This window comes from Elephantulus edwardii, unplaced genomic scaffold (assembly GCF_000299155.1).
Source record: "Elephantulus edwardii isolate Elephantulus edwardi_28Jun2011 unplaced genomic scaffold, EleEdw1.0 scaffold00020, whole genome shotgun sequence".
NCBI classification, from domain to species: Eukaryota; Metazoa; Chordata; class Mammalia; order Macroscelidea; family Macroscelididae; genus Elephantulus; species Elephantulus edwardii.
In genome coordinates, this window is record NW_006399770.1 from 1,538,378 (window position 1) to 1,561,139 (window position 22,762).

General features: G+C 37.9%; 1 protein-coding gene across 2 annotated transcripts in view; it reads right to left on the bottom strand.

The window, feature by feature from the left end:
• The window catches only part of FNBP1L (formin binding protein 1-like), a 100,406-nt gene extending 77,892 nt beyond the window's left edge, over positions 1 to 22,514 (bottom strand). For both annotated transcript variants that reach the window (XM_006882411.1, XM_006882410.1), the window contains exon 1: positions 22,405 to 22,514. The gene's annotated coding sequence lies outside the window, so the exon portion shown is untranslated. The remainder of the gene's footprint in view (positions 1 to 22,404) is intronic.
• Between the last annotated feature and the right edge of the window lie 248 nt (positions 22,515 to 22,762).

Sequence of the window (22,762 nt, forward strand, 5' to 3'; positions counted from 1 at the left end):
GATACTCCTTAGATGCCGACACTTCATTTCACATACTTGGGCATGTAGTCTGGAAGAGCTAGTCCTTGTACAAAAACATCAACAAGATAGACTGACACAGAGACTGTAACAGTGTTACTGTTATCTTGCTGTATACTTTTGAGCTGACCCTTGAAATGAGTTTTCAGAGGTAGAGAGTTCATCAGAGCAGCTGGTAAATTCAAATCATGGACCTTAAGAGTTGGAAGTGCAACTCCTTATCATCAACACACTAGAGTTCCTTAACTATAACAATGTGTTAGAGCATATTAGAGATTGCCAAGCTGCTGCATGATGGGGCAAGGTTCAGATCTGTAATTCACAGGGTAACTGTAAGTCATAGTCAACATCACAAAACAACCACCATCTAGAGACATGTTAATTCAGAAAACCAAAGCATGTCATTTTTTTAAGCACTAAGAGAACAAAGTAGTTAACTTATCATCACTAAGAGAACAAAGTAGTTAACTTATCATCATTGTTGCTGTTGTTGTTGAGAACCATACAGTCAGAACTGAACCGTAGCAGACCCTCTGGTGAGTTTTCAGGGACAGTTAAATCACACAGGAGGAGTATTGCCCATCTTCTCCTGTGGAGCTGCTGGTGGCCTTGAATCGTGTGCTTTTGGGACTGCAGCACAGCACAGTGGTATAGAAAAACAAGTACCTAAGTAACTATGAGATATCATCTCACCCCAGAAGGAATAGCAAAACTAAACAGAACAGCAAACAACAAATGCTGGTGAGGTTGTGGAGAAACTGGAACATTTATTCACTGTTGGTGGAAGTGTAAAATGGTGCAACCACTGTGGAAAATGGTGTGGCACTTTCCCAAAAAGTTGCAAATATAGATAACATCTGACCCAGCAATTCTACTACTGGGAATAGACCCCAAAGAGACTGTAACTGCCACCCAAGTAGATATATGCACACCCATGTTTATTGCAGTTTTGTTCACAATAGCAAGGAGTTGGAAACAACCTAAGGGCCCAACAACAAAGGAATGCATAGAGAAGCTCTGGTATATTCACACAATGGAATACTATGCTGCACTGAAAAACAAGGAACTCATGCAATATTATTCAAAATGGGTGACCCTGGAAGACATAATGCTGAGTGAAGTATCTCAGTCACAAAAGGACAAATACTGCATGGTGCCACTGTTGTAAAACAGGAATGACATCGGGGTTGGGGGAGACTCAGAAAGATGGGTTCAATAATGTATACTGCATTGAAACAGATAAGGGAGAAAACTGTTTAAAAGGGATATGTGATTAGGTATTTTTGTCATGACAGGAGCCCACAAGGAAGGCTGCATAGTGGAGTGGACCTGGGGGAGGGTTTGTAAAACAATGAAAGAATTTTTCTTTTACTTTTCCAAGAGGGTAGTGTCCTAGGGGGGAGGGTTGGGAGGTGAGCAAAGTGCAACAATGAATGAATGGAAACCCAAAGTCTCTGTAAATTTTCACTGAAATTAATAATAAATTTAAATTTTTTTAAAAAAGGTACCAAGAATAGCTATGGAATTTAGTCATTATACAGTGACTGTTTAGTTAGCAAATGGTTATTTCAACCACAATCTCCATCCTACAGAGGTGTTTATTCTAGAAATTCATTTTCAAGCCAGTGGTTTTTAGCATGAATTCATTAATAACTTTAAATAAAAAGCCAACTTTGGCCAGAGACCATTTCAAAGAATAGTTTCAGATTATAGATGCAAATTCATCTATCAGCATTTCAAACACTGTTTATTTCCAAAATATAGTAGACAATTATTGCTTTGCATTACTAACCTTTTTTTCTTTTGGTAACAGCTTATGACGGAGATATTTCTACTCATTCAGGAAAGAAAAAAAGTTGTTCTGCACTTTTCAATCTCCTTACAATTAGACAGGGTCATGTCCAGAGTCTTTCTCTCCTGTGCTGTCCCTCCACCCTTCTGATCATCATGTCCATCTCCAAGGACCAGTTCCTCCTGGCCAGGTGCCTAAACTTTGTGAGATGGAGCTTCAAAATCCTAGCTTCCAAGGAGAAACTTGGTTTCTCTCTCTCTAAGACAGATCTATTTGTTTTCAAATAGCAACTCTAGCAGTCTTATTTTGAAAGGAATACAGAAGCAGCCTGGATCCTTAAGCCACAATATGGAAGGAAGCTGCCAGACTTTTGAAGGTGAAAAATAAGTACTTCCTATTTGACTTTTCTGGAATTTGGGAATTATTATGCAATAACAACAAACCAGTACTTCCTAGCATATCCTAAAATATTTCTCCTCAAATGTCATATAAGAAGGTACTCTTAGTGGCCTAGTGGTAAGGAGTTGTGCTGTCATCCCAAAGGCATTGGGTTCAAATTCATGACTTATTTCACAGGAGAAAAGTGGGCAATTTCCTCTCATGTGATGAAAATTACTCTGAAAACCCTCTGGGTGTGTGTGGGGTGTGTGTGGGTGTGGGGGTGGGTGTGTGTGTGTGTGTAAGTCAGTTCCAACTCAACGGTACTCAACAACAACTGTCATATAAAGTTGGGGGGCACAGTCCACAGAGAATTTTGCTGCTAACCCAAAGGCCATATCACTCTGGTAATTTATAACCCACCACCAATTCTGAGGGGAAAAAACAATCATCTTCTCCCTTGGAAATCCACCAAAGTTCAGTTCAGATTCAATTGGAGTGAGTGAGTGAGTGAGTGAGGGAGTAACATATATGTGGAATAGTGGTAAGGCTGGCCACAAAAATATTAATTAGATCCAGGTCTCATTAATTTAAGCCACAGTGATTAATGAAGAGATGGGCACAGGCCCCAAACTAGGCCAATAAATTAAATTCTAAAATTTTTTTTGTATTCTTAGGAAGATTTGTTCTCTTCATGCTTAAGATTCAGCTTGAGAAATGCATAGCGAGTTCTTCCCTTTTTATTTTCCAATTCCAGCTGTCTGTACATTCCATTATAATACTTTGCTTTGTCCTCCCAAGGTGCCCTGTCTGTTCATCTCTTTCCCTTCAACATGTTTTCCTTTAGATTTGGCTTCAAAATGTTGCAGTGCAATATTTAGTCTCTTCTATGAGCCATTTCAATGTTTTCTTTCTCCTCTGTTTTTGTAATGACCTTTTGCTTTCTTCATGGATGGTATCTGTGATATCATCCCACAACTCATCTAGTCTTCTATCACTGGTGTTCAATGCCTCACACCTATTCTTAAGATGATCAAGAAATTCAGATGGAATTGATTAAAGATTGTGTCTTGGTTCCTGAGGACTTATTTTCATTTTCTTTGGTCTCTATTTGAACTTGCATATGAGTAAGTGATGATCTGTCCCATCCACAGTCTGACCCTGGCCTAATTCTGACTGCTGATACTGAGCTACCCCAACGATTTCTTCCACAAATTATCTGAGAAGCTGGATTCTATGAAGAGGAATGTGGCGTCAGGATTGGAGGGAGACTCATCAAAAACCTGCTTTATGCAGATGACACAACCTTGCTTGTTGAAACTGAGGAGGACTTGAAGTACCTGTTACAGAAGATCAAGGAATGCTGCCTTCAGTACGGACTGCATCTCAATATCAAGACGACCCTGTCAACAGCTTCATCTTGCTTGGATCCACCATTAACACCCTTCATACCAGCAGTCAGGAAATAAGGAAATGCACTGCATTGGGAAAATCTGGAGTTAGGGACCTTTCCAAATTATTGCGTAGCAGTGATGTCAGTTTGAGAACTAAGGTGTGTCTGATTCAGGCCACAGACTTTTCTATTACTATATCTGAGACCTGGACAATGAATAAGGATGATGGAAAAAGAATTGATGCCTTTGAGTTATGGTGTTGGAGAAGAGCACTGTACATCCCATGAACAGCCAAGAGAGAGAACAGATATATCTTGGAGAGGGTGCAGCTAGAACATTATTTGGAGGCAAGAATGATGAGGCTTCGCCTCAAATACTTTAGACACATTGCTAGAAGGTGCTATTCCTTGGAGAAGCACATGATGTTGGGAAGGGTGGAGGGTCGGCGAAGGAGAGGAAGACCCTCAACCAGGTGGATTGACATGATGATTGCTGCAATTGACTCTCGTGTTTCAGGAAGAGTAAGGACAGTGCAGGACAGAACAGGGTTCAGATCTTTTGTTCACAGGATCGCAATGAGTTGTGCTCGACCTGACGGCACCTAACGACAACAACATGCTTAAAATATTAAATTCCTGAGAGATAATCCGAGCGTCATCATGTGGAAAGAGCATAGTCCAGAATTAATCCCATAGAAAGGAAAGGAAAACCAAAAGATATAAAGTACTGATTACTTGTCCTAGTACTCAGATGTAGGTGCTGCAAAACCCCCTCATTATAGTCACAGAAGTCAACTCCTTGCTGTCTTTGTTTAAATCAACCTGAGCTGGCCTTTTGATACCTGAAAGAATCATGCCTATTAAAAAGGTTAACCACCAAAACAATAACATAGTTTAAATGTCATATAAATAGCACTAACTAAGGCTTCTGGGAAGAATAGCACAAGAGGGGAGGGTAAAAAGTGAAAGAAAGTAACTTTTTACCTTTTCTTTTAAATTCTTTTTATATTGGTTTCCATACAAAATTCATAATCATTGTTTTGTTTATGCACACTGGGCTTCAGACATTCCTCTGTTCACACTGTGTTTCATACTATTATTCTCATACATTGTGTTCTATAATCACTATTGATCCATATCCACCATTACCCTGTCTTTTCAGGTCCTCAGTGAATCTTTCCTAATTTCCTTCACCGTCTTCCTCTGTCCAGCAAACTCTGCAACTTCATGATTTCCTCTCCACCCCTTCTGAGGGTAAAGTTAGTAGAGTTAAATAAGGCACATAGGATTAGTCCTGAGCAAAATTTTAAGTTCCACCCGCCTCATTTTATGTAGAACTCTCCCTCTACAGACAGCTCTTTCTAAATCTCAAGTGTATAGAACATCCTGATACCACTCAAGACTCCATCCAAACCAATCCTGCCACCCAGGCAAACACTGTATGGTCCAAAATGGGTTTGTTTTCTGCCCTGCGAAAGAAAACTTATAGTCTAGTCTAGGTAAATATTCTCTAAAAGTATACACTTACAGGAAAAACTGGGAAGAATTTTGGATTTTTTACTTTATTCAAGGATTGCGCATTGTTTTCATAAGTTCTCAAATAATAATGATAATTATTTCCTCAGTGTAGCTGATCTCAGCTTAGTCTTTTTTAAGAAAACAGTCTACAACACAACTATGAGATATATCATCTCACCGCAGTCAGGATAGCAAAATTTAACAGAACAGCAAGCAACAAACACTGTTGAAAGTTGTGGAGAAACGGAACACTTATTCATTGTTGGTGGAAGTGTAAAATGGTGCAACCACTATGGAAGGTGGTGTAAAATGGTGCAACCACTGTGGAAGGCAGTACGGTGCTTTCTCAAAAAGTTGCAAATAGAGATAACATCTGACCCAGCAATTCTACTACTGGGAATAGACCCCAAAGAGACTGTAACTGCCACCCAAGTAGATATATGCACACCCATGTTTAGTGTGGCTTTGTTCATAATAGCAAAGAGTTAGAAACAACCTAAGGGCCCATCAACAAAGGAATGGATAGAGAAGCTCTGGTATATTCACACAATGGAATACTATGCTGCACTGAAAAACAAGGAATTCATGCAATATTATTCAAAATGGGTGACCCTGGAAGACATAATGCTGAGTGAAGTATCTCAGTCACAAAAGGACAAATACTGCATGGTGCCACTGTTGTAAAATAGGACTGACTTTGGGGTTGAGGAGAGACTCAGAAAGATGGGTTCAATAATGTATACTGCATTGAAACACATGAGGGAGAAAACTGTTTAAAAGGGATATGTGATTAGGTATTTTTGTCATGACAGGAGTCCAGAGTGAAGGCTGCAGAATTGAGTGGCCCTGGGGGGAGGGATTGTAAAACAATGAAAGAATTTTTCTTTTACTTTTCCAAGAGGGGAGTGTACTGAGGGGTAGGGGTGGTTGGGGAGAAAAGTGCAACAATGAATGAATGGAAATCCAAAGTCTCTATAAATTTTCTTTGAAACTAATAATAAAAAAAATTATAAAAAAACAGTCTAAAGTCAGTACAAATTCAAAACAAGATAGATATACATGGTTAATAAACTGCACAATACCCTGCTATGTTTCCAACATTAATATACAAAATTGAATAAATAAGATCAAATAAATCTTAATCTAGTTGATTTTAAATGTGAAAGGATAAAACCTTCAGGTTGTTATTAAACTAAAAATATTTTGGGTCATTTATCTCAAGTAATCTACCCAACACACTCCATGGTCACATTTGGAACAGTGCTCTCTCTGAAGAGTGGATCATCCCTGGACATCTCTCTCTATGCTGGTCATCTCTGAATGATACTCTGCCTGCATCCAACCCCCAGACTGGCAAAGATATCAACTCTAGTCAGGCCAACTAACCTAGGCTACTCTGAAAACAACAGAAATTCCTCCAAGCCTTACCACATCCTAGCCCAGAAGAGGTGCTACCCATGACCATGCTCACCTCTTGAGGCCTTAGTCACCCTTCAGATAAATAGAAACTCTGATCTGACTGGCGACCAAAACAAGAATTTTATTCTGGGCTGGCATATATACACTATCCCAGGCCAGAGAGCTTGTTTTCTATTTCCCATAGCACGTATGTTTGTTCTGTAATACATGCATGTTTGTTTGCTTTATAATTTGCTCTTATAAATGCAGCACTTATATGTCAATTTGCTATACTGTGGTGGCTTGTGTGCTGCTATGATGTTGGAAGCTATGCTACCAGTATTTCAAATGTCAGCAGGGTCATCTATGGAGGACAGGAATGTTTTGTAGGTATATGAGAAACAAGACAGAAAAAAATACTTTGCCATTTAATTTAGATGAGTAAAGGATAGGCTGTCACAGATTTAGTATTATTTTTCAAAGAAATTTTGTCCTGCAAGTTGGTAACTTCTCTTTTAAAATACAGGCAAATCCCTGAGCTAAGACCATCTAACTCAGCCAACTCCTACCTGCCCATTAATACAGGACTCTCAACAAGTTCTATCATGATCAATGAAATGAAAAAAGAACACATCAGAACTTCTACCATTTTGAACAAGAAAATTTGCAGTCCAAAGCCTAGGAATGAGACTCATAAAAGCACAGTGAGCCCTTTCAGAAGCCCTAGGCATTAGACTGACTTAGAGGCAGGTTTGTGGAGAACCACACACATTCAAAGTGGTGCAGTCAGACATTGCCTTTGAGGAGGCACTGTCATCTTTAAAGGCTTATTTTAAAGTTATGTAAATTTGCCCTCATTTAAAATGACTGAACCAATCCTATTTCCAATAAAGTCTTCATCACTATCACATTTAACTGCTGCATGTGCAGCTTTTAAATGCTTGAAAAGCCTTTTAGTCTTTTCATGTCTTAAAGTGGGAATAAATCAGAACCATATGTACCGGTTCTATCTGAAGTACAAATTCCTAAAGACACAGTTAGGAAGGAATCACTCATAACCTGGGATGGGCTATCTTAGATTCTGGAAGGAAACAGTACACCGTCATGGTACCAGATTCAAAAACCACAAAACAATGAATATAATTAATTAGCCACTAAGCTGATATTATTTATTACTATGTACAAAGGATCCTGATGACCCAAAGTATGCAGAATAGAGCTCCTCTGCAGGGTTTTCAAGACTATGACCATCTGGATTTGTCCAAGAAGTCTATCGGTGGGGACAAACCTACTTTTCAGGTAGTTGAGTGCACGCTCAAACAACATATAATGAACTGTTTACTTGACGTTCGGTGGTTCAAATTGACACTAAACTATAAATAATTTTAAAATAAAACTTTGCTAAGTGATCTAATAATGTATCTGATATGATTAATAACAACTTTTGTTAATGTTTGAGCAATGAAGTTTTAAATTATCTTCACTGGAAAGCTTACTATCAAAATAGTTAAAACAACTGATAGAAGTTTATTTTCATTCTTACAAGTTTGTATTTTAAGTATTAGATTTTTTACTTCACTTAATCTATGAAAACATTTAATGTCGAAATTAGGTATACGCTTTGAAATTCTTGTTAAGGTAGACTAGCTCAAGTTTCTTCATAAGTAAAGTGGCAGAGTACACTGAATCACTATACAAAAGTTTACTAATGATTGCCTATTATAAAGCAGGCACTCTGAAGACTTTATAAATACAACGGTTACAAAGATTAACAAATTCTTGAAAAGATTAAATTAAATATCCTATGTACACTGAAAGTGGCACTCAGAAGAACCAGTTGTTTGAAATATAGGTTGGTAGTCTAGTGGATAATTAAGTTGACAGAAGGGATACCTTCTTAGACATAACATTGTAGAAATAATACAGAAAGAATGAAATAAAAAAGTAAAGCACTGTGATAAACAATATGGACAAAATCCAGAAAACCAAACACATGAAGAAAACAGAGCTATATGACGTAAAAGAAAGTCTCTGTAATTTCATTCAAGTGGACTTCAATCTGTTGATAATACTGTCAAGAAAAAATTTGTTAATAGAGCTGAAGAGCAATGTTACATAAAAACCTTTGTTGTTGTTATGTAGCCTGCAACTCATAATGACCCTATGTACAAGAGTCCTAAACCCTGCTCTATCCTATACCAACCTCACTGTCTCCAACACACCTACTACCATTACCTTGATCAATGAATTGATCCATCAAAGGTCTTCCTCTCTTTGCACTGTCCCTCTACCCTCCCAAACATGATGTCCCTCTCCAAGGACTAGTCTCACCTTGCAACATTCCCTAAGTATGTCAGACGAAGCTTCAGAATCCTTGCCTCCAAGGAGCAGCCTGATTTTACCCTCTCCAGGATGAACCTGTTTGTTCTCCTAGCAGTCCATGGTATATTCAACACTATTCTCCAGCACCACAGCTCAAAGGCATCAATTCTCTTTCTACCATCCCTAGTCATTGTCCAACTCTCCAAAACATAGCACACAATTGCAAAGACTATGGCCCAGATCAGGCACACCCTAGTCTTCAGACTATCGTTGCTCTTCAATACTCTGGAGAGGTCTCTGACAGCTGATTTTCCCAATGCAATTCATCTCCTGATCTCCTAACTGCTGGTACCAAGAGTGTTGACTGTGGAACCAAATAAACAAAAACTGTTAACAGTCTCAATCTCTTCACCATCCATAATGATGCTGCCCAGTGGTGAGAATCTTTGTTTTCTTGATGCTAAGCTTCAATCCATATTGAAGGCTGTAGGCCTTGACCTTCTGCAGCTAGCGCTTTAGGTCCTCCTCAGTTTCAACAAGCAAAATTGTGTCATCTGCATACAACAGGTTGTTGATGAGTCTTCCTCCAATCCCAATGCCACATTCCTCCTCGTACACCCCAGTGTCCCAGATGATCTCTTCTACATACAGACTGAAAAGGTATGGAAACAATATATCTCTGGCATCTTCCCGATTTTGAACCATGCAATGTCTCCTTGCTCTGTTCTGATAACTGCCTGTTGGCTCAAGTACTGGTTTCTCACAAGCACAATCAAGTGTCCTGGCATTCTCATTCTTTTTAGAGTCAACCACAGTTTGTTGTGATCCATACAGTCAAAGGCCTTTGCATAGTCAAAGAAACACAGCCATTCCTCTGGTACTCTTGCTTTCTATCAAGATCCATCTATTGTTGCTGTTGTTGTTAAATGATGTCAAGTTGTAGATGACTTATTGTGACCCTATGAACCAAAGACCTGAGCACTGCACTGTTCACAGAGTTTCTGGAGGCAAGCCATTTTGGAAGTGCTTCCACTACTGCTTCCAAGCTTGTTTTAATCGGGAAGATCCACCCAACCACTGTCCACCATAGTTAAACCATTATCACATTTGGCACATCAGTGTCACAGTATTTAGTATCACAGCAACCACAAGTTACCTCTATACAGCAACACACAGATCAGTGCTATACCACGTAGAAGAATGTTTGACAAAAAACAATTTAAATCAGGCCTGTGTGCCACAGATTAAAATCACCCACCTTGGGCTTGGTAGCATAACACTCTGTCCACTAGGCCAGCATAGCTCTCTCTGTTGTCGTTGTTATTGTTGTTAAGTGCCACTGAGTCATAGACAACTCATAGCAACCCTATGAACAAAAGATCTGAGCACAGTTCATAGAGTTTAGATCACAGAGTTCATAGAGTTAGATCCATCTAACATTAGCTATTAATATCCCTAGTACCAACAGCCTCTGCTAAATCGAGCTTGCACATCTGGCAGTTCTCTGCTGATGTGTTGTTTCAGTAGTTTTTGGATAATTTTCAGCAGAATCTTGCTTGCATGTGATATTAATGATATTGTTCAATAACTTCCACACTCTGTCTGGTCACCCTTCTCTAACACTAAAACAACACTCTACTACCACCACCTCTGAGAGAATTACAAAAGTAACCTTCCTAATTCAATGCTGGTAACTTAAAGAATATTCTCTAAATGATATTTTAAAAATGCCCAGCAGTATTTTTTATCTATTTTTTTTAAAAAAGGAAAATATGTAGAACCCCTTATTTTAATACTTTTTATTTTAATGAAACATTTTCTTAAAATAAAGATTTTTCAAATGTTAATTTTTTTCCTCACCTGTCTTTGAGGGGGAGGGGATCTTTAACTAAACCTAAATTTATTAAATAAGTAATTTAATATCTCAGTCTGAAACACTACACAAGTTTACTTGGGAAAACTTGGTAGGAAAAGTATATATGTTTTAGATAATTTATTATTGTTTGTACTACAATTATTAAGATACCCAAAGACATGTATCAAAGTAGTATAAGACACTGATAATAACAAAAAATTGACTCAGAAAATTATTCATTCTCCTCATCCTGAGAAAAAGTATGACACAGTACTAACAAGCCAGATGCCTAAATACGAATCTCTGCAAGGACAAAAGGGTCATTCTCAATCCCTCTGTACCTCTGTAAGGATTAGTTTCCTAATCTATAAAATGGTACTGACATTTATGAGATATTTTTATGAAAACAAATGTGTCAGTAAGCACCATAGATGCGTCCTATCTCCCGACCTTTTCAGTCTACATGCAGAACAGATCATCCATGAGGCAAGGCTCTCTGAGGAGGAATATGGCATCAGGATTGGAGGAAGATTCATCAACAACATGCATTATGCAGATGACACAACCCTGCTTGCTGAAACTGAGCAGGACCTGAACTGCTTGCTGCAGGTGGTCAAGGACTGCAGCCTTAAAAATGTATTAAAGCTCAGCATCAAGAAAATAAAGATTCTCAGTTATGGATGGATTGGCAGCATCATGATAGATGGTGAAGAGATTGAGATTATTAACAGCTCTAGTTTGCTTGACTTCATGATCAACACTCTTGGTATCAGCAGCCAGGAAATCAAAAGATGGATTGCACTGGGAAAGTCTGCTGTCAGGGTGCGGAAGAGAAACAACGTCAGTCTGTAGAATACGGTGTGCCTGATCCAGGACATAGTCTTCGTAATTACTTGCTATGCATCAGAATGCTGGACTATGACTAGGGATGATAGAGAATTGATGCCTTTGAGTTGTGTTACTGGAGAAGACTACTGAATATACCATTGACTGCCAGGAGAACAAACAGGTTCATCCTACGGAGGGTGAAACCAGGCTGCTCTTTGGAGGCAAGGATCCTAAAGCTTAGTTTGACATACTCTGGGCATGTTGCAAGGAAGAACCAGTCCTTGGAGAGGGACATCATGCTTGGAAGGGTGGAGGGACAGCACAAGAGAGGAAGACCTTCAGTGAGATTTAGTGATTCAGTGACTGGGGTAATGAGGGACAATAACATTGGCACAGGACAGAGCAAGATTCATGTCTATTGTGCACAGGGTCACTATGAGTCACAAGCAACTCAAAGGCACGTTAACAACAACAAAAACAAAGGTAAAACGCTCTGAACGTTTCTCCAGTGATTCTTTCCACAGATATAGTCAATCTGATTCCTGTGCAGTCCATCAGGGGAAGTACATGTGTACAGTCACTGTTTCAAGTTCTTTTAACAAAGGTATTTTTGAGTAATCATAAGTCAATGATTATACAAAATTCAATCATTCCATCTCCAGCCTCATTTCTGTCACTAAGTCCATATTTTCCAACAACTAGTCCTAAACAGAGTGGTACAAACAGAAAATTATAATAAATGAAGGAAAGAGTAAGCAGAAAGTAAAAAGAGTACAGGCTGTATGGGGACAGGCATATCTGACCTTTATCAACTTCATGAAGGGGAACGGTCCTTCCCTCAACAACAGCATCAGTAACACAAAACCAATTCCCATGAAGTCAAACATGTCCCCCACTCTCCCATACCTTTTTCCACTCATCTCAACACCAATGTTACTACTTTACTGAGTCTAAAATCTGATGTGAAAGCTCACAGACCACACAGAACTATACTGGGAAAGCCAGAATGTTATAATCCAAGTTATTAGGTTACAGTCAGGATGGCTTCTGAAATGTGCATGCAGGCATGTCAACATTGAGCTTTGTGGCTTTAGAACAGTGTTACTAAGTTCTCAGACCTGCCAATATTGGTTCACCATCACCACCACCAAATGTCCAACAAACTTGAGCAAAGCCTCTTAGCTTAGCTCTAGCTGTCTGTGAGGGGTAGCAGACCACCTCTAGTTCTCTGGTTCAGCCATGAGCTGCTGCTATAGGTACAGCCAGAGCAAAAATTTCTGGGCCCAAAAGGTGTGGTACCTTATCTTTCTTCTTCTTCTTCTTCGCTGGTGGGGAATATACCCTCTTCTGCTGCTAGATTGCTCAATTTAAAGGAAAGACTAGCCAATCCCTTTATGGACTGGCAGATAGGCAATACCTTTGTGAATAAGCTCACATACCCTATTCTCTATTGCTACCCATGTACATGGCAAAGTCAAACAATGGGTAGGAAAGTCATATTGAAAAGATAAACTCCACAAAAGGATTGCATTAACTGGGTTGTTCTATATAGACTCAACTTAAAAAAAAAACCAACCAACAAAAACTCACTGCTCTTAAGTCAGAGTTCATTCATAGCTGATCTTTCATTAGGTTCCCAATGTTATAAATCACACTGGAAGAGACTCCATCTTTCTCCTTCAATTCTATATGGAATCCTAACCTAAATACTGGAGCAGTTCACAGAGTAAAAAATCCTCACCACCCCAACAAACTGACATCAAACACTAGTATGGATAAAAACTAATGTTTGATCAAAGGCTCATCAAATGGTCAGAGATACTAATTTCTAAACTAAACTGAAACAGATTATTTCAATTACTTATTCTTTTCATCTTGTAATCACAGAGATCTAGAGGAATCAACTATGTTTTCAAGGTTGGCAAAGGTACAGAATGTATACACAATAGAAACTGTGATCAAAAGGAATTCAGAGAGATTTCTGTTCAGGCTAAGTCAGAATATCTTGGAGACTTCCTGTCTTCTAGTCTGTTTCCCTTCTAGTATATCACACCACCATATTTGAATGAAAATTATATATGGTACTATGATGGAATACTACACAGAACTCAGGAGCAATGATTTTTAAAATTACTACATAACTTGGGAGGGAGTGGAAAGCATTATGCTGAGTGAACTAACTCAGTCTCATAAGAGCAAATACTGTATAAGATCGTTACCGCAGAAATGAAAAGAAAACTAATAAAATGTGTTATGAGGATTCAAGATAAGGAGGGTAGGAGCAGAGGGGCAAGGATGGGAGGGGGAAACCATAGGGTCACATAATTTAATGGATGGAGGGAGGGGCACGTAGAGGAAATGGGAAAGATCTGGTGGGGATCTGCAAAGACAGGGCAATGGTGGGCAAAGTTCAATGTTGATTAATTTTATAAAATATAATTAATCTCAATGATTGTAGAAAACACAATGTGAATGAAGAATAGTGTGAAACACAATATATACAAACTTTGTAAGCAAACCAATATAAAATTTTAATTTTAAATTTTTTAAAATTATACAAGATAGGAAGACATTATGGACATTTCAGGTTACAGTAATAACAGTAAAATAACTGTATTTCTGTGATATCACTTGTCACCATGATTATTTTACTGCAAAATAAAATTAAAATTATATATACTAATAGTGCATAGGCAATCTACTCCTATGTGATTTACAGTACCTGAAAACTCACTGAAGAGTCAGCATTGAGTCATTTCAATAGTGCATAGGGCTGCTTCTTATACTGGAAATTTTTATACCATTTTTGTCATACAAATAAGCATAAAATATAAAAGTATTAAACAACTCATTTCATTTGTCTTTATAAACTAAAAATTTTACTAAGTAGTTAGAACTATCATCAATCATAAATGACAAGATTCAACTGTTTATTGTCTACTTATTCTCATTTCATATTCAACTTAACAAATTACTGTAAAATAAAATCAAAGCAAAGAAAGAAGTAACCAACTGGAAAGGCCAAAGAAAACTTAATCTTGAAGCATATTTAAAATATACTTTTTCAAACTCAAAAACTCATTATTGTCATGACTGAACTGTTTCATAGCTAACCCTCCACTGGATGTTCAAGGCTATGGAAAAAAGGGCTGCTTCAATACATTATGTGAAAGAAGCTGGGCTCTGTGTACCAAAAACAGAAGGAAGTTAACCAAAAGAATCTTTCCCATTATAGAAGAGGAAATAAACAAAGCTAATCCTTTCCCTTTGGACAAAATAGATAAACAGCAGCTAACAAGTCATTTACTAAGAAGGTCAGGGACTGTAGTCTTCAATAATGACCGAAGCTCAAGATCAAGAAGACGAAGATCCTCACCAATGGGCCAATTTGCAGCACCATGACAGATGAAGAGATTGAGGTTGTTAACAATTACAGCTTGCTCAGTTCCACAATCAATACTCTTGGCACCAGCAGTCAAGAAATCAAAAGACAAATTGTACTGAAAAAAAATATGCTGTCAGGGACCTCTTCAGAGTACTGAGAAGCAATGGTGAGAGATTAAAGTGTGCCTGATCCAGGCCATGGTCGTCACAATTACTTGTTATGCATCAGAGAGCTGGACACTGACTTAGGATAACAGAACAAGAATCAATACCATTGAGTTGTGGTGCTGGAGAAGAGTCTTGAACATACAAGACTCTTGAACTGTCAAGCAAATAAAGAGGTCTATCTTAGAATGGGCGGAGCCAAGTTTCTCCTTGGGGACAAGGATTCTGAAGCACCGTCTCACATACTTTGGGCATGTGGCCAGAAGGGACCAGTCCTTGGAGAAGGACATCATGCTCAGAATAGTGGAAGGAAAGCACAGGAGGGCAAGACCCAGATGAGATGGATTGACTGGGGAAATGAGGGTAGGTGTATCAGAGTCAGTGAGACTGGCTCAGGACAGGGCAGGATTCAGAACTGTTGTACAAAGTGTCGCTATGAGTTGTGGACGAACTGATGGCACAGGAATTCATCCACAACAGCAACTTTCAAGTACAGGAAGAGGAGGGAGTAGGTAATTAAAATTTTATATACCCGCCATCAACTCTCTCTTAGCCAAATTCTCAAAACTTTCCAATAAATCTTGCCTTGTTGCAAACCACTACAATTGCAAGCCACTGATAGAACAGAAAGGATACTCTGGTGACCCAGTCCACAGGGAGTTTCACAGCTAACCTAAAAGCTGTACATCTCTGGTAGTTCAAAATCACCAGTTCTGTGTGAGAATGAGCAATCTCCTTCCTGCAACACTCAAGAACAAAGCAGAGCTGCCCATAGGGTTTCCAAAGATAGAGATTTTACTGAATCAGACTGCCACTTTTTCCCCTTATAGCTGGTGGGTTCAAAGCACCAACTTCTTGGTTAGCAGCAGAATGCTTAAGTACTGTATCACTAGGATCCCTTCAATGTCAAACAGTGTTCAAATCTCTTTTTCAGTAAATAGGTGAAAATTATAACTCTTACATTAGACATCAAAAACATAGAAAGTCTGTCATTTGATGACTTGTGTCCTATCAGCACAATAAAACTTTGGCCATTCAGAAAGTATTGAGACTTTTGTTATTCTAGATAAATACCTTACAAATTCCCACATTTTATCTATCATTTATGATGAGATTCTCCTTTGAAATAAAGTGCTTAAAAACAAGTGTTTTAAAATACAAAAAGTAATAAACAATCCATTTGGTGGGTGGAGGGAGAAGTGGAAGGAAATGGGAAAGATCAGGGCAAAAAAAGACAGGGCAATGACAGGCAAAGTCCAATGATGATTAATTTTATAAAACACTGCATGAGAATGATTGTATGAAATAGAATGTGAATAAAGAGTAGTGTGAAACACAATGTATATAAACTTTGTAAGCAAACCAATAAAAAGTTATAATAATCATAGAAAAGACTTTAGCAATTCAGAAGTATATATTTTGATCAAGCTTAGAAGGCCTAGTCTATTGTAGGAGACTGCCAAATACAGCTAGAAATGCACAATGTGAAGAGGATAAAAAATTGATGAATGGGACCTTCTAAAGATTAAATTTCTGTGCTCATAAAAAACTTTTTTTCAACAGGGTGAAAAAAACCCCTATATACTGGGAACAAAGATTGGACAATGTTTGTCCCAGCTCAGACAAGTGTCTCATAACAAAACTTTGCATAATACTCCTGGGCCTCCAGAAGAAAAAGACTAATAACCCAATTACAAAATGGGCAAAAGACATGGAAAGACACTTCACAGAGGAAGACATCTGGATGGCCAACAGACACATGAAGAAATGCTCACAATCACTGACAATAAGAGAGAGATGTAAATAAAAACCGCAATGAGGGGGGAGCTCTGGTGGCCTAGTGGCAAGGAGCTGCAACTACAATCCCAGAGGCACATGGTTCGAATCCACCAGATGCTCTGCCGGGAAAAGGAGGGACAATCTCCTCCTGTACCAGTCAGATCTGATTTGACGGTACACTCACACAAAAATTTAAAAAAAAAAACAAACAACAATGAGATACCATCTTACTCCAGTAGCAGTGGCAAAGTTTAGCAGAGCAGCAAGCAATAAATATTGGAGAGGATGTGGAGAGATGGAAACTCTCATACACCATTGCAAAATGGTGCAACCATTCTGGAAGACAGTTTGGTGTTTCCTCAAAAAGTTGAACAAAGAAACTGCATATGACTCAGCTAGGAATATACTCCATGGAAATTAGAACTGAGATACAAATGGAGACTTATATACCAATGTTTATAGAAGCATTATTCATCATCACAAAATCATGGAAATGGCCCAAATGTGCAACCACAACTGAAAGGATTGAGAAATTGTGGGAGCAACAACTTCAAAAAGATACTGCACTAACTCAGTCTCACAAGGACAAATACTGCATAAGACCATTATTGTAAAAATAGAAGGACAACTAGTTAAACACACATGGAGACTCAAGGGGGAATGGGTGGGAAAAAAAGAGGTGAGGATGGGTGGGGCGAAACCACAGGGTTTCAAAGTTTGGTGTGTGGAGGGAGGAATAAAGGAAATGGGAAGGATCCAGTGGGGACCTGAAAAGATTGGGTAATGATGGGCAAGGTTCAATGGTGATTGATTTTACAAAACATAATGCAGGGGAATGACTGAATGAAACACAACATGAAGAACACTGTGAAACACAATGTATATGAAAGTCATGGGCAAACCAATATAAAAGATTTTTTTTTCTAAAAAGGAAGAAGTACATGTTCTGTCCTTTGCTACCCTCCCACCTCCATACCTAAGGGGTAATCACCATAATACCATTTTTAGTGTTCTCTTCCTAAACTTCACACTAAATATTTAACAAAGCTTATACATATACAAAAAAAATAGCTCAAAAAAGTAACAAGATCTTACTGCACAGTTGATATTGCTTTTTAAGTCTAACTACACTGGTAGACCTGATCTTTTACAAATCATTTCCTATCTGACAGGCACTTTTAGGCTGGAAATATTTCAACCCCTGCAATGAATAGTTTTGCAGATATACATCTGCACACTTGCCTTTTTATGCAAAACAGTCTAGAATTTAAAAAAAATTACTTAAGGGATATTTCAAATTTTGATAGATATTGTCAAATTCCTTACCTTCTTTAAAATAATCTGGCTATTTCTTTTTCTGAAAGACTCAGGTTTATTCTGTTCTATACCAAATCTCTTCATTCTCCTTTAATACAGTAGCCCACAGACTTACATGGCACTACTCATTTATCAAATTACATTCACTTTGTAATTTTTAAGACTTTCCTTTCTCTTCATTTCAAATCGTCATCACTGTAATGTTTATAGCAATTTTTATATTTACTCCTATTGGGAAACTTAGAAACCAAGATAACTTATGTCCTAGAATTAAGACAAAATAAGAAAGTAAACAATAGATGAGGGAAAGTCCATTGTCCAGAAATAAGTATAATTTGTGACTGCTATTATAACTTCACATAAACTCTTCCCCCCCCCAGTTTATTTACAAAATTTGAATACATTGTTTTCAAGAACAAATTCTTTCCATTTTCCTCAACCAACCCCCCCATCAAATTATACAACCCCATGATTAATCCCCCCCTCCACCTGCATATCCTCATCCCTACTTTCAACCTCTCCCACCCCTCTTGGATCCTTATATTCATTCTACAGTAACAGTTTTATACAATATTTATTCTTGTGGGACTGACGTAGTTCACTCAACATAATGCTCTACAATCCCTCCCAAGTTAGGTAACAAATTACAAAATCATTACTCCATTGTGTGAATGTACCATAATTTCTCAATCCATTCGTTTGTGGTTGGACATTTGGACTATTCACCATTCTCTTGCGATGGTGAATAATACTGCTATGAACATTGGTGTACAAATCTCAGTTTGTGCTTCAGTTCTCGTTTTCTCAGGGTATATTTCAAGTAGTGGAGTAGCTGGGTCATATGGAATTTTTATGTTCACCTTTTTGAGGATGCGCCAAACTGCCTTCCAGAAAAGCCACTATTCAAATAAATGTCATAATAGTAGTGTTAACACTATAAGCATAATAATCTTTATACTTAGGTAGTTGGTATAACCATGGGCTGTTTTATGCTGGATATGTAGAAATTTATGTTTGTTAGATCTGCCATTCTTCTAGGAATACGATCTTTCGTTTTCTTCAGGTAATTATCCTCCCACATCATCATCTGCAAATCAATCCATATTCTCATTTCTGTCAACTCATGGCATAAGCTTATAAACAAAGAAGGCTCAGTATGACCAAAGGAGGTTTTGCTGAGATTTCTGGGACAGGGAATATGAAGATAGTGGAGGCTTATACTCTCCCTTCTTTTACTTTTCTTGCTTCCTCCTCCTCTCCTTTCTACTCTCCTAAACTTACTAAAAACAAATATAATTCTTCTTCTCCAGAATAACGAGGATTTAAAAATATGAAATCTAGTACTAACAAGGTAGAAAAGATGGTACTCAATAGAACATAATGAAAAATCAGCAAAAGAACCTAAGCTTTCCTCAAAAAGTTGAACAAAGAACTTCCATATGACCCAACTAGTCCACTATTAGGAATGTACCTCAAGGAAATTAGAGCTGAGACACAAGTGGAGATCTGTACACCAATGTTTATAGCAGTGTTATTCATAATCCCAAGATCATGGAAACAGCCCAAATGTGTCCAACCGCAACTGAAAGTATTGGGAAATTGTAGCACATTCACAAAATGGAAGACTATGCAGCACTCAGGAGCAACAACTTAAAAAAATACTACGTAACTTGGGAGAGACTGGAGAATATTACGCTGAGTGAACTAACTCGGTCTCAGAAGGACAAATACTACATAAGATCATTATTGAAAAAAATAGAAGGATTACTAGTAAAATATGTGTGGGGACTTAAGGGGGTAGGGATGGGAGGAGAGGGGTGAGGATGGATGGGGCGAAGCCACAGGATTGCACAGTTTGGTGTGTGGAGGGAGGGGGTGAAGAAAATGGGAAGGATCCAGTGGAGACCTGAAAAGACTGGGTAATGATGGGCAAGGTCCAATGGTGATTGATTTTACAAAACATAATGCATGAGAATGATTGTATGAAACAAAATATGAATAGTGTGAAACACAATGTATACAAATTTTGTAAACAAACCAGTATATTTTAAAAAAATACTTTTTTAAAAGCAGCAGCAAACAAGCCAAGAAACAAGCATAAGAAGCCATTATCTGACCTCTGAATCAAAATATTCCTTTTTAGTCTATTGTATCTATGTAGGTTGGATTTCTTTCTTTTTTTTAATCACTTGTATCACTTGCAATATAATACAGCTAGAATCTTATATTGGTGGCTATTCTTTAGAGTTCAAGCACTATTTGATTAAATTCCAAAGTACTTATCAAGTTGCAATTTAATAATGATTTTGCTGCTTGAACAAAATATTTTTTTTAACAAAATCTTAAGATTCATTTTGTTAGTTCTAAGGAAAATCTCTTTCATCTTCTAATTTTCATCTTCTAATTCATATTCCAAAATCACCTTACTCAGTGATATCCAGTTGACCACTGACAGAAGTAAAAACTTCACTAAGCACACAATTTCCAAGTTTTAGCAACTCTGAAGAAATGGTTAATGCTTTGGTGGCCTAATGGTATGTATCGACCAGATGTTCCATAGGAGGAAGGTGGGCAATCTCCTTCTCATACTGGCAAATGTCTCTGAAAACTCAATGGAGGGTCAGTTCTGACTGGACAGTACACAACACAAACCAATAACAACTAAAACAAAAAGTTACAACCAATAGAAGTGTAAAATGCAGAAGCACAATTCAAAGGTGTTTGGCTTTCCTAGTGTTTTGTTTCTGAGTTTTGCATTTTTTTAATCATACTAGTTTACTTACAAAATTCTAATACACTGATTTCCAGAACAGATTCTTCCAATTTCCCTCATCCCCTCCACCCATCAAATTATACAATCCCATGATTAATCCCCCCTTCCCCTACACATCTTCATCCCTTTGCTTCCAACCTCTCCCACTCTTCTTGAATCCTTATACTCACTCAACAATTATGGTTTTATACAGTATTTGTCCTTGTGGGACTGAGTAAATGCTCTCCAGGCCCTCCTAAGTTAGGTAATATTTTACAAAATCATTGTTCCTGTGTGCTATGTAGTATTCCACCATGTGAATATACCATATTCCTCAATCCATTTGTTTGTGGTTGGACATGTGTGCTGTTCTTGCGATGGTGAATAATGCTGTTATAATATTGGTGTACAAGTCTCAGTTTGTGCCTCAGTTCTCATTTTCTCAGGGTACATTCCAAGTAGTGCAATAGCAGGGTCATATGGAATTTCTATGTAAAATGGTACAATCATTCTGGAAGGCAATTTGGCACTTCCTCAAAAAGCTGAGTTTTGCATTTTTAGGGACCTTCTGGAATGAAAACTACTCATAATGCATCTAACCAACATTCTGCTGCTGCTGCTGCTGCTGCTGTTGTTGTTGTTGTTAGGTACTGTCGAGTCACATAGGACCCATAGTGACCCTATGAACAACAGATCTGAATGCTGTCCTATCTTGTGCCATCTTCATCATCCCTGACATACTTTAGCCCAATGCTGTAGTCACCATGTTAATAATTCACCTGGTTGAAGGTCTTTGGCCAAGCCTCTACCCTTTAAGCATGATGAGCCTCTCCAAGGAGTAGTCTCCCCTAGCAACATGTCCAAAGTGTGCAAGATGTCATCTGTGCCTCTAAAGAGCACTCTGGCTATACTTTTTCCAGGAAGTATCTGTTTGAACTTTTTACAGTCCATGCATATTCAACACTTTTTTCTAATAGCACAGCTCAAAGGCCAATAATCCTTCTGTCATCTTTATTCACTCTTCAGCTCTCAGGTGCACAAGTGATTGAAAAGATCACGGCCTGAATAATTCGGAGAGGTCCCTGACTACAAACTTTCTTAGTGCAATACGTCTCCTGATCTCCTTACTGCTGACATTGACTGTTGATCCTAGTCACGGACAGTTTCATTCTTTTCTCCATCTAGCCTGATGTTGCCTACCGGGTCAGTGATGAGAACTTTTGTTTTCTTGACATTGAGATGTACTCCACATTGACTACCAGAATAACGTCTATTTGTGCTTTACTGACTGTAGATCTAGTCAACATAGCTAGTTAATATTCTTTGTGTTACATGGTAGTGATTTAAAACAAAACAATTAACTAGCTCAGTTTAATTCTAATGAAAATATACAGCTTAATCTTTCAAATAATATATTGATCTACAAATTATCTAATATTTAATTGTCTCAACATATAAGTTCATTCTTGAGAACTGGAAAAAAAAACCCAACACCTTTAACTTACCTCAACTGTTTCGCATAGTTCTGTTCAATTTCTATCCTCTCTTTAACAAATTTGGCGTATCTTTCCAAGAAGTCAATTCCCCATTGTGTATGCTTGTCTAAGCTGTCAAATTGATCCTGGAAAATAAAGATTATAAATGCATTTAAAATCTAGCATTTTATACATCAGTATTTTAACTAGCTATATATTGAGACAATGTACAAAAAGGATATAAAGGAAAACACCCTGGCTCTTCTATAGCTTATCTCCACTCACATGACTTTGTGTTAGTCTGCTTTTTAAGAGACAAAAATAGATTCCTCATAACTATATACTTTATGCCTAAATGCCTTCATTAACCTTGTACCTCCTCATTACA